Here is a 13,990-nt window from a genome sequence, read left to right as displayed (position 1 = left end):
TACCTGCTGCAGCAGCCAGTTTATTCATCAGTATTTCTGAATCAATTCTGTTGTGGTGTGTTGCAATATCCTGTTTTACCTTCTCCCTTCCCCCTCGCCCCTCGCTGAGTGTGCCCTGTCAATCAGGCTAACATACCAGCAAGGTGTCGTGTGATAGGTGTCCCTAGTCCCTTGAGACCCTGCCCCTTCACCTGGTTGGTGGCTCACCTGTCCCCTCCCCTTCCCCTGTCCTGAGCTTAAAATGTTAATGAGACCATGCGGCCTCCATTCTGTTTGCAGCAGTGGCCCAGTGCAGACATCTCTGTACCCATGGAATAAACATCTGGCAACCTTCTAGCAGAATCCACTCCCTTTCTCTCCACCATCGCCAGAAGCTCTCTCTCCTGAGGTAAACGCAGTCCTGACAGCCTGGATTTGCCCCGCTGCACTCTCCAGCAGCCAAGGTATCTCTGGGGTAAAACACCGCAGTGCTGCCTTTGGCCCAGCGGCGAAGGTCAGAACTGGCCCAGGCATCATCTAACTGGTTATATTGGGATTCTTATTCCAATACAATTCCATTTAAAACTCCTAATCTTGTCCCTAATATGACAGTTAGATGTTTGTTATGGGGAACAGGAACTGCTTTCTGTCCATGACCATCCCTCCCTGCCAGAGGGATGTGCTGGGCTCATACTGCAAATTCAGACACACTTTACAAGTGTATCTGACAGAGGTTTAGGTCATACTTGAGGCAGATGTTTGTTCTGAAATGTAGAGACCTCAGGGAATCTAACCTCTCCCTCTCTCTCCAAAGCACCTGATTTCTTAGATGTGTGGCAAGCAGCAATGTCTCTCCTGGTCTAAAAAACTTCACTCACCTTGCCCCTAGCTAAGATCAAGCTGTGGACTGTGTTCAGGGCAGAAGATAATGGAGGGGAAATCTTGAGAGAAGAGCCTAAATTCATTGCAGTGCCTCAGAAGAAACTGGGATCAGGTTTCTGCTACTTGAAACACTCAGCACAAAAGTGATGCTCAAAATCCTACAGCCTGCTGCTGTGCTCTGAGGGGGTCTCTACCTCTTTTAAGCAGAATCCAACTGCCTCAGACTGGGACAATCACTGATCCAAATCTCAGTAGGAAAAGGGATAGCTATAAATAAGGAAAATCACCTTCCTTGCTTGGGTTAATTTGCCACCTGCAGTTCAGCACCCTTTACCAGCCATTGCCTGGGGGTTCAGCCAACCAGCTTGGAAAATGACCTAAGGAAAATGATTTCTTGGTGTTCCTGGTTTTAGGCACCAGGAGAGCTGGCTCCTTCCTTTCTTGTTCTGCTCCTGAGATATGCCTGTTTTTGTGACCATGTTGTCCAGCCCTCAAAGGAAGTTTTTAGGAAGGAGGAGCAGGCTGGTTGGATTTTTGAGATGTTAATTTGCATTATCAACTCCACACGTTTGAGAGACCATTCTGGATTGAATAATAGCTGTTGTTCAGTCACATTTTTTACTACGTTAGGTTCAAGTTTGGAGTTTGGGTAGAGTCTGAACTAGTATGGGGTGTATAAGGCCCCGCTGTGGTAAAAAGTGCAGTGTCCACTTTGAATTCAAATGAAAGTCTGACAGTAACTTGAGCTCAAAGGCAGGTCACTTCTACAGGCTGTGTCAGGGTGAAATTACACCAACAGTCTGATTCACTTAGGTCATCACAGACTTCCTGGTGTTCATATACACCAGGGGAGGTTCAGACACTAATTACATCTGGTCTCTCATAAGCCATCCTATTGATGACCCAGCACTTTACTTTGATTTCTTCTCCTCAGATTCCTTGAAGTGTTCACAGTTCCTGTTCCTGCTATTCTTGCTCCTCACATACCTGATTCTCGTGGATTACTACGGTAGATATGTTTAAATCTTTTATCTCAGAAGGTTTTCCCATGGATCCAGTATACTGATTAAATGCCAGGGACCAAGGCCATTCAGCATTGCTTTGGGTAGAGGTACTCTCTAGTTCTAAAACTACAGTTATAATTCCATACAAAACAATTCTCTACACTAAAGTATGAGCTACTCCCGACCGCAATATACTCATTTTGCCCGAGTAAGTTTTGGTCTCAGTTCATTGTCTCCTGGTGTCACTCCTGAAGGGGCTTCTGGGCCTTCTTCACCCGAGAGTGATGGATCCAGGCATTCTGCTCCTTGATTTTGATTGCAGTGAAGGTGGTGAGAGGTACTTGCAGTGGTCTCTCCCACTATGGTTCCAAAGTCTTCTCTGTAAGAGACTTAACATATACATCAACCCCAGGCTATCTAACTCCCTGCTCTGAGTTCCAGCCACATGTTTCTCAATTACTCTGAGGTGTTTGCTTAATGCCACCATGTAGGTGGACATTCTGGACATTACCCTTGTATTCTATATGGTCTTCTATAAGGCATTCCAAAAGGATTCAGCATTCCTTTAGCTCAAAAGGTTTAGTTTGAATTTGCAATAGTGCTAGTGGAAGAGCTTCTTGCCCCAGTCTTATGATTTGCTGCTTAATCAAATGATTCACTCTCTCCCCCTGGCCACTTGATTGGGGGCGGTATGGGGTGTGAAGTTCCTAATCTATGCCCAGATGGCTACTAATCTATTGCACTATTTGGAAATGAAAGGTGATTCTTTATCTGAGGATATTGTGGCTGGAACTCTGAAGCGTGGTATTATCTCTTGTGAAAATGATCTGGTCACTTCTTGAGCTTTGACAGTTCTGGTGGGGAATGTTTCTGGCCACTCTGAAAATGTATTTATTAATACCAGTAAGTACTGATACCCCCCTTTCCTTGGGAGTTCTGAAAAGTTGATTTGCCACTGCTGTACAGGCTCATGGCCTCTCCCAGCCTGACCGAGTTTTGGCCCGGGGGGTATTTTGAGGTTAGTCTGGAGGCAAGGATCACATTATCAGCTCACCTGAGTGATAGTGGCATATAAATTCCTAACAACGATACAACAATTCTTTCAATCAGATGTGTGTTCTAGAAAGCCTGTGGGAATTACTACTTCAAAGTCAACACTTCATTCCAATGCACTCTGTATCACTCGCAGCCTTGGTCATTTCGAGAAAGGAGCCACACTCTATAAAAGGCTTTAAGTAGTTAGGCCCTAGTGTGTTTTCTAGTGCCCTTCCTTCACTAGTAACCACGAAAATGGGAAGGGATTACTAGCTCTCTTTCAATGGTAGCCCACCCCTTGGAGTTGTGTGTCTCTTTTGATTAGTATTATTGTATTATGGCTTACCTTTGAGGACAATCTGTACCTCACCCTTTGCTGCTTTCTTTGCCTCTCCATCCGCCAGCTCATTTCTTTCCTCCAATTTTAAGCCCACTCTCTGGTGTGCCTTAATATGCCTTTTCAGGTAGCTGAACTGCTTCCAGCAGCTGGATTGTCTCTTCTTTCCCTGTGAGGTCTGCAGTCCCCTCTCCTTCCAGATGGCTCCATGTGCATGCACAACTCTGAATGCCTTTTGCTGTTTCTAAGGCATGGGTCCATGCATTTATCTCAGCATCCTGTGCAGAGGTACCTGTTGGTAAGGGTCCGGACTCTATTACCTCTCTGCAGGTAGTCACTGTGTACTTTGCAATGTTGCTTTCTTGTCAGTGAACCAGGTCTCTGCATCGTCCGGAGGAGTGTCCTTTAAGTCTGGGCGGCTGGAGTAGGTAGCTTCAATGGTCTCTAGGCATCTATGGTGTACTGCTTCTCCTTGATTCCACTGAGAAAAGAAGCTGGGTTGACAATATTAGTCACCACTATCTCTCCATCATCTTGCTCTACCATGATGGCCTGGTATTTCAGAAACCTCTCTGGTGAAAAGCCAGTGGCCACCCTTTACTTCCAGTACTGCAGACACTGTGTGGGGCACTAGCACAGTCATTTTTGTCCCAGGGTAAACTTGTGTGCCTCTTGAATGTTCAGCACAACTGCCGCTACAGCTCTGAGGCAACATGGCCATCCTTTGGCTGTTGCATCTAGTTGCTTAGAGAACTAAGCAACTGCCCTCCGGTATGGACCCAAGTCTTGAGCCAATATTCCCAGGGCAATTCCTTGCGTGGAAAAATAGAAAGAATGCTTTACTTACATCTGGAAGTTTCAAAGCTGGAGCCGACATGAGGGCACTCTCTAGCTGGCGAAAGGCCCGTGTGGCGTCTCTTGTCCACTGGAGATCTCTGTTTCCATTGGCAATAAGAGCATAGAGGGGTCTGGCGAACAGTCCATAATTATAAACCCACAGCTGGCACTACTCTGCAGTGCCTATGAAGGTTTGGAGTTCTTTCGTTGTCTGGGGTTCAGGGTTTGGCATATGGCTTCCCTGCCTTAAAGTCTGCTGCTCAGCACTCACTTCTTACTCCAGGTAGATTACCTTCTGTTTCACTACCTGTGCCTTTTTCTTTGAGACTCTGCATCCTTGGAGTCCTAGGAAATTCAAAAGGCTTACCGTCCAGGCTTCTCTCGCTTCCCTCGTCCGAGTGGCTACTAGAAGATCATCTACGTACTGCAACAGCGTCCTTTCCTCTTGTGGAGCTTCCCAAGACTCTGGGTCTTTGCAAGCTCTTCTCCAATCGGAGTGGGGAATTTTGAAGCCTTCAGGCACATGGACTATGCGAGCTTGTTTGAATGCAAAAATTTTCTGGCTGGCTTCGTGGATAGGGAGGCAAAAGAAGGCATCTCTTAGGCCTAAAACAGTGAACCAGGTTAGCTCAGGTGTTTAACAATTTAGTAAGGTCTGTGGATTTGCTACCCCAGGGTACAAATTCTGTGTTATCTTATTGACAGCCCTTAATCCAGTACTATCAGTTATTGGACTGATTCCTTCCTTACCTTCCCTTTGAGGGTACTACTCAGTTCTCACTGGTTGTGTTCTTTCATTAAGCTTGATGGGGGAGCATTCCATGGGGGAGCATCTTTCACTCTCCTTGGTACAGCAGAGGCCCATACACTTGAAAACCCTTATTTACTTATTCTAATGTCTCCTTACTAATGTCTTTCTTAATTTCAGTGTCTGTTAATATTAAGCTTAACATCTTTATATTATTTGCCTCCAGAGTAACGTTTCTCATTTGAGAATGTTTAGCAAATTGAGCGAATTGTACAAAAGCTTTTAGGTACACATAGTACACATGTTACTTCAAAGGTTTGCAAAAGTATGCCTTCTCAGACTGGCCAGTTTTTCATTCCCCACATTACAACATAAACATTCTCCACAGGTACTAAAGCTTTATTTAAAACTGAATATATGACCCTTGTGCCGACAAAAAATTCTTCCCTTTTGGGAGGTCATCTTTACCCCTCCTCCCTTACCTTGGGAGGAGCCTTTAGCAAATCATATGTACTCATTTTGCGAACTGTGATTGCTTTGCATTTCAGCATGATAATCCTTGCCTGATTTCATACGTTGCTATCTTATGCTGCATGCTGAACAACATGTTTGATTTGCTTTCTCTTTGCCTTGTTTTCCTTTTCAAGGGCCAAGACCAGAGGGCGGTCTGATCTCACAGTCTCTTTGTCACTCTGGGTGATTTCTTAAAACAAAAGACATTTGAGCATACAAAAACTCTATCCCATTTATCTTCCTATTAGAACAGCAAAACAGCAATACCAGTGCTTCTCATAAACACCGCACTGCAATAATACCTGCACATCCAGCTTTTGCCCACAGGCCATTCCCGTGTTCCCTGGGGAGACAGGGCAGCCAGAGCTGTCCCTGTGCCCAGGGGACAGCCACTGTCACCTCACACATCCTGCTAGCCTCTTGATGTACCAAAGGCTCCCCGAAATTGCCCACAAAGGCAGGCTATTCTGTTTGTTACAGAGAACTTTAAATCTTTCAGCAGATTGTTTCCAGTAAAGACTTACTGCAGTACCAACCGAAGTCTCATAAATCTCATAAGTCTCATTAACTAATTCATCTCATTCATCTCTTCTATATAAACTCTGTTTTCCAAAATATCAGTCTTTTCTAGTTCCCTTCTTGCACAATCTAATTAAGCACTGTGTCTACTTACACTTGTTTTGCTGCTTTGCAAAAAGGCTGTGCTAGTCACAGCCGAAACTCTGATATGCCCAGAGACACAGACACACGCACTCTCCCCCTCCCCCCCTCCCTTTATCTCAAATTCACTAGAGCCAAGGCTTGAATTACTATGAGGGGGAGAATTCTTGGAATTCCTTTAACTCACTTTATCGAAGTTAAACATAAATCACCATACTATAGTTCTCCTATGTAAAATGCTACTCTTGTTGCAACAAAATCTTAAAATCTCCACAAACACCACTATACAATCTGAGAATCAAATTACCACAATACAGCGGAAGAAAATCACCTCACAAAATCACTGGGAAAGGGCATATTTCTCAAAGTGTTCACCTTTCTCAACACAGCATACCATAATTCGGCATCAATTTTCCTGGACACAATCAAAATAACAGCACACAGTCTAGAGATCTAGTCGAAACATCCAAGGCAAAGGAACTCTCTGAGCTCATACTCACGGTTAAAATGTACCAAATCTACACAAATCACTACATTCAAACACGATAAATACCATCACTGACATTCCTCCACTCGCTTCTCCGCAGGGCACTTCTCTCCCTGCCCCCGCAGCCTGCTGCAGCTGGCGCCTCAGGCCTCACTCGGCTGCTTCAAACACGGGGAGTACTGACCCCCCCCGCACTGTAGGGCATTGTAGATTTACTCTCTTTTATACACCATACACTTATCACCTGCACGATTAAAAACACAGTGCACTGGCCACACACATTAACCATACAGCAACACAGTGTCCGGACATCACACACACACACAAACAAAACACACACGGGCTCACCAGTTCTGCTCTATCAGAACAATGAACCCCCAATACACACATACACGAGTTCACCCGGCTTACCCCCAAAGCCGCTAGCGGTCTGCCCTATCAGAACGAAGAACCCCGTCTCTAATACAGCTGCTCTATCAGCTGAACCCATGAACCCAGACTTCTCTGGGTGGTTTACTCCCTTGCTCTCCTTCCTCCCCCCTGGGGGCCCTCTGTACATACCGTATCTTCCTCCGCAGGCCAGCGGGTCGTTGTCTGTCCTCGCAGGTGGCAAGTTGAGACAAGCGGAGCCCCACCAGGAAAAAATCCTAGGGCGCACCTTGGAGGTCCGTCTATCCCCCCTGCCCCCGCGGGGACAGAGAACTCCTGGCTGGCTCGCCATAATGTTTTGCGGAGAAAAGAAGAAACCTCACAACTTGTAAAAGTTGTAAAGCCCGGTATGCTTTTATTACGACGCGCGCCGGATGCAAGCCTCCCCAAAAGGGCATGCGTACCCCTGAAGATTTCAGACCTCCTTTTATCCCCCTTCCAAATGCATATGCATACAGTTTCACAATAAGTTCATACATATTCATCCCGCATGACATTTAGCACCAGTTCTTCTTTATCAAAGGAATTTCTAGGTCGGGGCAAATTGTCCTCGTGGTCTTTTCTGTTTTTCTTTCTCTGTCTCCTTGCTGCCTCAGCATGCGAGTTTTTCCTTCAGCTTTGGCCTCACAGACTTTTCACCGTTGTTAGACACTTCACCTAATTCAGGATGGATCCCTACTCTGTCTCACTTCCCCGCCTGTCCCTCTCTCTACCCCTCCTTCCTTCTCCCCATATTCGCCTTCTCTCGCTCCCTTTCCCCCATTCCCTCTCCCCCCACAAGCCCGGCTCCTTCCTGCCCTGTCCCTGCCCCGCTACTCCCTTCTGTTTCCCCTCTCACCCTCCTCTGTCCACCCTCCCTGTTCCCTCCCTCCTGGGCTTTCCCTTCCCGTCCCGCTTTCCTCCACAGCCCACCCTGCCTCCCCACCCTTTCTCATGCCCTGCTCTCGCTCCTCTCTGCCCGTGCCCCCTTTCCTTCTTTGCCCCACAGCCGCGGGGCTCGGGGTGCTGGAGAATAAAGCCCCGAGGGCCGGAGCCCGGCGTCCCCCGGCCCTTGCAGGAGTCCCTGCACGGGGCAGGAGGCTCTCGGCGGATCCCCCCGTGCTGGTCAAACAGCCCGCCCGACAGCGCTGGAGCTGCGGCTTTCCCGGTGTGTGCCGCGCCGTCCTCGCCATGTCTGCCGCTCCCTCTCGCTGCCCCTGGCCCGTGACAGCGAGGCTGGGGAGGAACCTCAACCCTTCTGGGGGCTGCCCCCCCTTTCTTGTTGCAGCAGAATCCCTTTCTGCGGGGATGGACGTGTGCAAAGGGCTTGGAGGAAGCGCTACGCTGCTGTCCAGGGCAGTCGGACTCGTTCTGTGCCTTCTTTGGGGCTCAGGGAAAGGGGGTGAAGACTCGGGGCTCTGATGCCGTTGGGGCACCCCGCGGTCCCCAGGAGCGGGAGCCCCACTGCGGTGCAGGAGCAGGCGGGGGGCGGGCGAGGGGCGTCACGCTGGGGGCCGTGCTCCATAGGGACCCAAAGCTGCCACCAAATTCAGGGAGGGGTGGCTGTAGAATGCTAAAACCTGTCAAGGTATTCGGTTCTATAGGTATTGGTAAAGAATAGGAATTTGTCTCTAAATTCATTTGGGGAGAAACCCTCTCTATCCACTCATTTGTTTACAGGAATGTAGGAAACTCTGACTGGAGATGGGTAGTAGTTTTGAAGGTATTGCCGTAACGTTTTTATCTAGGAATGGACCGAGCTGTGCCCCGAAACCATCAGAACAGCTGTAGGGGCTGAAGGCAATAGAAAGGGCTCTCTGGCACCTTTTCCCTCCGTTCTCTGCCAGTCCCCATATTGTGTCACAGTCCTGAAAGAGGCGCTTGTCATCCAGAGAGTCAAAACAAAGACCTGTAAAATCCCAGCTCTGCCTTGTGTTTCATGTGGTTTTTTACTTCATATTTACGTCATTACAGAGAGCAAGGAAAGAAGAAATGTGACCGGTTCCAACTATTGCTGTGTGAAGGCTTATTTTAAAGGCTGGTGTATTTATATTCTCTTTTTCCACTCCAAGCTTGACTTTTCCCCTCATTTTTCGAGGTCTGCTGCATTGGGTGTCCCAAGGCGGGCTGGGTTCCTCAGCAGGGGTCTTAGGGATTGGCGCTGATTCTGCTTTTTCTGAAGGTGTATAGAAGCGTGCTACCAGAATGACAGGTTTCTGCACTGGAAAGCTTTCCCTCAATGCCATCAGTGCATGTACGTGTTTGAATTGTGGAACCAGACGGACTAAGAAAAGCCAATGCCCATCGCAGATTTCTGTTTGTGTCTGTGAGAAGCGGGCTGTGCGCTGGACAGGGAGAGGCACTGTTGGAGAGTGACATCGGCGCCAGGTGTGAGTGCGAGGATGATGGGGGCTCGGAGCAGCCCAGGTGTGAGCGTGAGGCTGATGGGGGGCCGGCTCCTGCCAGGGTGAGGCTGTTTAAAGGGGAGACTGTGCCTCAGCTCCCTTTTGCATGGAGCTGCTGAGTGGAGGGATTTATGGGGCGCACCCGGCGCTGTCTCACGGAAGGACTGCGAGAGCTTCTCACAGGGTCGGGGAAGTTATGAACAAAAATTCGGTTAATTTTTTTTTTTGTGAGAAAGAGTTGCAGGGACGCAGCCAGATCTGTCTCTGCCATGGTTCTTAGTGCTTTGTTATTGTAATACCGGGTCGTTGAGGCTTATCTCCTCTTTTGTATTAGTAAAAGGCCTGGCTGGGTGGGGTGGATGGCCCTTCCCCGAGGCAGTGCGCTCTTCCAACATAGGGAAGACACCTGAGAGGGTGGGGGGGGTTATGCAAAGTGACTCCAAGACCAGCATGCTTTGAGACCACGACTCCAAAATGCAACGAGAAAACCCCAAAAACAATGAGCCAAATAAGAATTGAGAGACTAAAGTGGTGTCTGGACATGAGGAGCCGATTGCTGAGCCTGCGGAGATGCGGAGTCCCTCTCGCCCTGAGCAGAGAGTCATCCCAACGCTGGGACCAGGTGGCCGCCGAGGCTGAGAGGACAACATCTGACGGGGACATCACGCCCTAAAAGCTCCCACGAGGACCGGATCCCCCTGGCTCTGCCCCTGGTGGACAGAGCTGCGCATATCCTCCTCCTCTGAGTCGCCCTGGGGGACGCGACAGGGACTGCAGCCCTGCCGAGCCGCCCAATCCTGAGCTGATCACTTTTAATAAAGGCATTAAAAAGGAGAAGAAGTCTCCTGGCCCTGTTTATTTCAGGGGGGAACACCTGGATTCGCGCTTGGATACGTCCAAGCATCGCTTAAAGGAGGTGCCGAGGGACGAATCTTTGTGCCGGGGAGCAGCAGCCGAACAGGTGAGCCCGTGTGGGTTTGGAGCGGGGAATTCTGTCCTTCCCCTTTTCAATTTCATCTTGCCAGTCCCTCCCCGCTTCCCTAGGAATAAAAATGGAGCTTGTGAAGACAAAAGAAATTAAGGAGAAGGAAGCAGCTACTCTTCTATTACTGTCTGTGTTTGAACTGGAGGGATCTGCCTTCACTTGTGGTTTTAAGGGTGTTGATTGCAGGCAAACCTGCCTTTTCCAGGGGTATCACAGGGGTGACAGGGACTCTCTGCGTTCTATTTTAAGGGGAATGGGAAAAGTATTGTTGTAGTATTATGGGTTTGATTTGAAGGCAGCCACCCCATTTTCATCACACTAAGGTTTAAATTGAGGGGGAAGCCCTGGTGTCCCTCCTGTTCAAGGGTTTGAATTGAGGTCTAAATCCCCCTTTCCCATCAGTTGAAGGCTTTCATTTGAGGAGCACCCCTTCTTTTCTGCTCTCGTGGGGGATGAAATTGAAGGGGAGAACACATTTCTTTGCCCTTGTTGAAGGGAGGCGAGCCCCGCCTGCGGCGTCAGTTTCGGGGTTCGGTTGCGGGAAGCTGCAGCTCCGGCAGCGTTTGCAGGGCTGCAATGGGGCTGTGCCACTGCATTGGAGGGCGCTTCTGGTGCCCGTGGCCCAGCCCAGAACGTTCCCGCTCGGGTGCGCTCCTGGCCCGGCCCGGGCAGCGTCCAAGGCGCACGGAGAATTTGGCGCGGCCGGGTCGGCCAAGGGCGGGAGTGGAGGAGCCGCGCCGGTGCGAACCATGCGGAGCCGAGGGGAGCCGTGCAGGGCCGGCAAAGGGCGGCAGAGGCGGCGCGGGCGCTGCTGCGGCGGCCCGGGCCGTGCCGGCCGCTCCGGCCCCTCCGGGCGCGGGGCTCGGGCGCCGCCGCCACCCCCGGGCCCGGCGCCGGCCCCGCCGGGCAGGGGCAGCGGGCGCGGCTCTCCGGGGCGGCGCCGGCCCCGCGTGCCGGAGGAGCCGCCGGAGGAGCCGCTCTCCTGGCGGGAGCCGCGCTCCGTCCGGGGCCGGCAGCGAGCGCGGGCTTCGGCTGCTCAAAGTTCTGCGGTGTCGTGGTTCGAAGGCGCTTTGTAGGCATTGATTGCATCGTTTGGTTTGGTTTGCAGCGGGTGCGCACTAAAGGATATGGTGTTCTTCCTGACTGCTGTGGTTCTCGGTTCAGGTGCTGATGATAAAGGTTCGTTTTGAATTGAGTTTTGTAGTCGAATTTTTTTTTTTTTTTTTTTTTTTTTTTTTTTTTCCGGGGTATTATGTTTTGAAAGGCGTACGATGTTTTTTACGGGTTATAGCGTGAAGTAGCGGTCAGGATTTTAATTCTGTTGTGGTGCTTTTTATTAGCGTGAGTGTGTCGTGTTTGTTTTGGTGGGCTTGAGTTAGCGTTATGTCGTTAATAGCAGCGGGGTTTTTAATCTTTATAATTGCATTTGTGTTCATCGTCTTCCAGGGCTTTTGCTTATTTGGTTTGTGTGATTGTAGTGTGTGTTTTATTGTTACGGATCATTTGGGAGATATTGTTTATGGTTATGTTTATCTTTAGGCTTTGCGTTTATTTCTAGGTGGTATTTTTATTTTGATAGATTGAGGCACTATGGGTTTATTCTGTTAGGAATAATTTTTTTGTTGAAAGTTTAAGTTTATTTGGGTTTTTTGGGTTTTTTTGTGTTTTTTTGGTCTTTTTGATGTTTTTGGTTGTTGTTTATGAGTTTTATTTTTGGGAACATTGGTATTTATATGATGGGTATTTTTTTTTTTTGGGTAGTTATTTTCTTAGTTTTTAGTGTTTGAGATTTTTTCCATTTTGTTAATTAGTTCGGTTTTTAAAGTTATTTCTACAGAGTGTTGGTTATTCTTTGAGTTAGTGTAGGGGTAATGTTTAAGGGTTTTTTTGTTTTATTTTGTTATTAACGTTCAGGGTCAGTGGCACTGTTAGGAGTTTAGCAAGTTGATTTGATTTTTTTAGTAGTTTTTGTGATTTGCTCTGTGTGTTTCTATCGGGTTTTCTTTTATTTTGGTTCCATTTTTCTGATGTGATGAGAATTGTTACCTCAAAGAGTGTTGTGTGTTTTTTTCCCTGGCAGTTGTTTGGCTGGTGGAGGTATCTTGATGTTTTTGGAGGATATTGGTGGGAATTTGATGCTGTTTGTTTTGTCATTTTATTTAGGAATTGGATTTTAAATGTACAACTATAACTATATTTAAACAAAACAAATATATGTGTAGAAATGGGAATAAAGAACTTATTTTTATATATTCAGTCTATTTGTAAAATTTAACATGTAACATAAGTCATTATATATTACAAAAAGATATTATATTTTAATAGAGTATTTCTATGTTTATAGATATAGAAATAGAAAATATAAATATAAACACAACCTAAACCAAAATATAAATCTAGAAATGTATTGTAAAACTATGCAGATATATATAAAATTATTAACTCACTCTAAATATAAAATAACATAAATCGATGCAACACACAATACAAGTAATACTGTATATATCTTATTATAACATATTATAAGAAATAGATATAAAATAGGTATAAATCTACTACATCAATCTGATATAATATATAAAAAATTGTAGATATGATAAATATAAAAGTATTTTTTAGGTAGTTTAAAATAAAGGATGGTTTTGGGTTTTATTTGGCAAAAGCAGGGGTTTTAGTATAAAAATTATAAATACATATAATATAAAGGTAGAAATCTAAGTCTAGAAATATATTATCAATACATAAAGATTTATATAAATATTTAAAATATAAGAAAAAATAAGTTGTAGCAGTAGATATGGTACATAATATAAAAGTAATTTATATTATGTGAATATGATACATATGATATATAATTATGAATATAATGCATCAATATAAACTATAAATAGAAATGTCAATATAATCATGCAAGCTATAAATAGAAAAATATTTCAATATAGTTTAAAAGAAGAGGGTTTTTTGTATTTATTTAGTTAGGGATGGGATTTTTCTTTTAAATAATAAAAGTATTAGAGAAATGTAATTAAAAAATATACAATCAATATATAAAGATCTTTATAAAACCAAAAAAGATAAATAAATAGAAATAATAGGAATTGACATAATATACAAATTACATACCACATCAGTGTCCACTATAAATATGCATGTGCATATAAATACGAAAATAGAAATATAAAATTTATTTCAAAATGGTTTTAAAGAAAGGGGCCTTGTTTGGTTCTTGTTGGGTAAGAGGCAGGTTTTTGGCATTTATTTCAGAGGAGTTTTTAGCGGGCATCGCCCCTGTTCTTTTTGGCCCTTTTCCCTGCCCGCAGCCCCGAAGCGCGCTGCGGCCCCGGCTGGGGCGGGCGGCAGTGCTGCCGCCTTGTGGGCAGAGCGCGGTACTGCAGCCCTGCGCTGACAGGCAGCCGAGAGGCCGCCAACTTGGGAGTGGCGTGTCGCGGGTGTCGCGGACTCGCTTGACCTTCTCAAGATGGTGCCACAAGGGCGCGAAAATCGAGGACCTCGGTCGGTCTAACCAGACTACCTGCACGGAACACCGATGTCAGCGCGGCCCCGAAAGGGATTTTCTGTAGTGTTTCAAGTGTACGCGTTAGGGGCGTGGTCTCAGCGGAGCCGCGGGCGGGTGTATATTTACGGGTTTCTGACAGGCATCTGGGTAAACGCCTCTCTCTGCCGAGGTCCTCTCGCCCGCTTTCCCGCCC

Source organism: Zonotrichia albicollis, chromosome W (genome assembly GCF_047830755.1).
Source record: "Zonotrichia albicollis isolate bZonAlb1 chromosome W, bZonAlb1.hap1, whole genome shotgun sequence".
NCBI classification, from domain to species: Eukaryota; Metazoa; Chordata; class Aves; order Passeriformes; family Passerellidae; genus Zonotrichia; species Zonotrichia albicollis.
Note: the sequence above shows the minus strand (reverse complement) of the source record.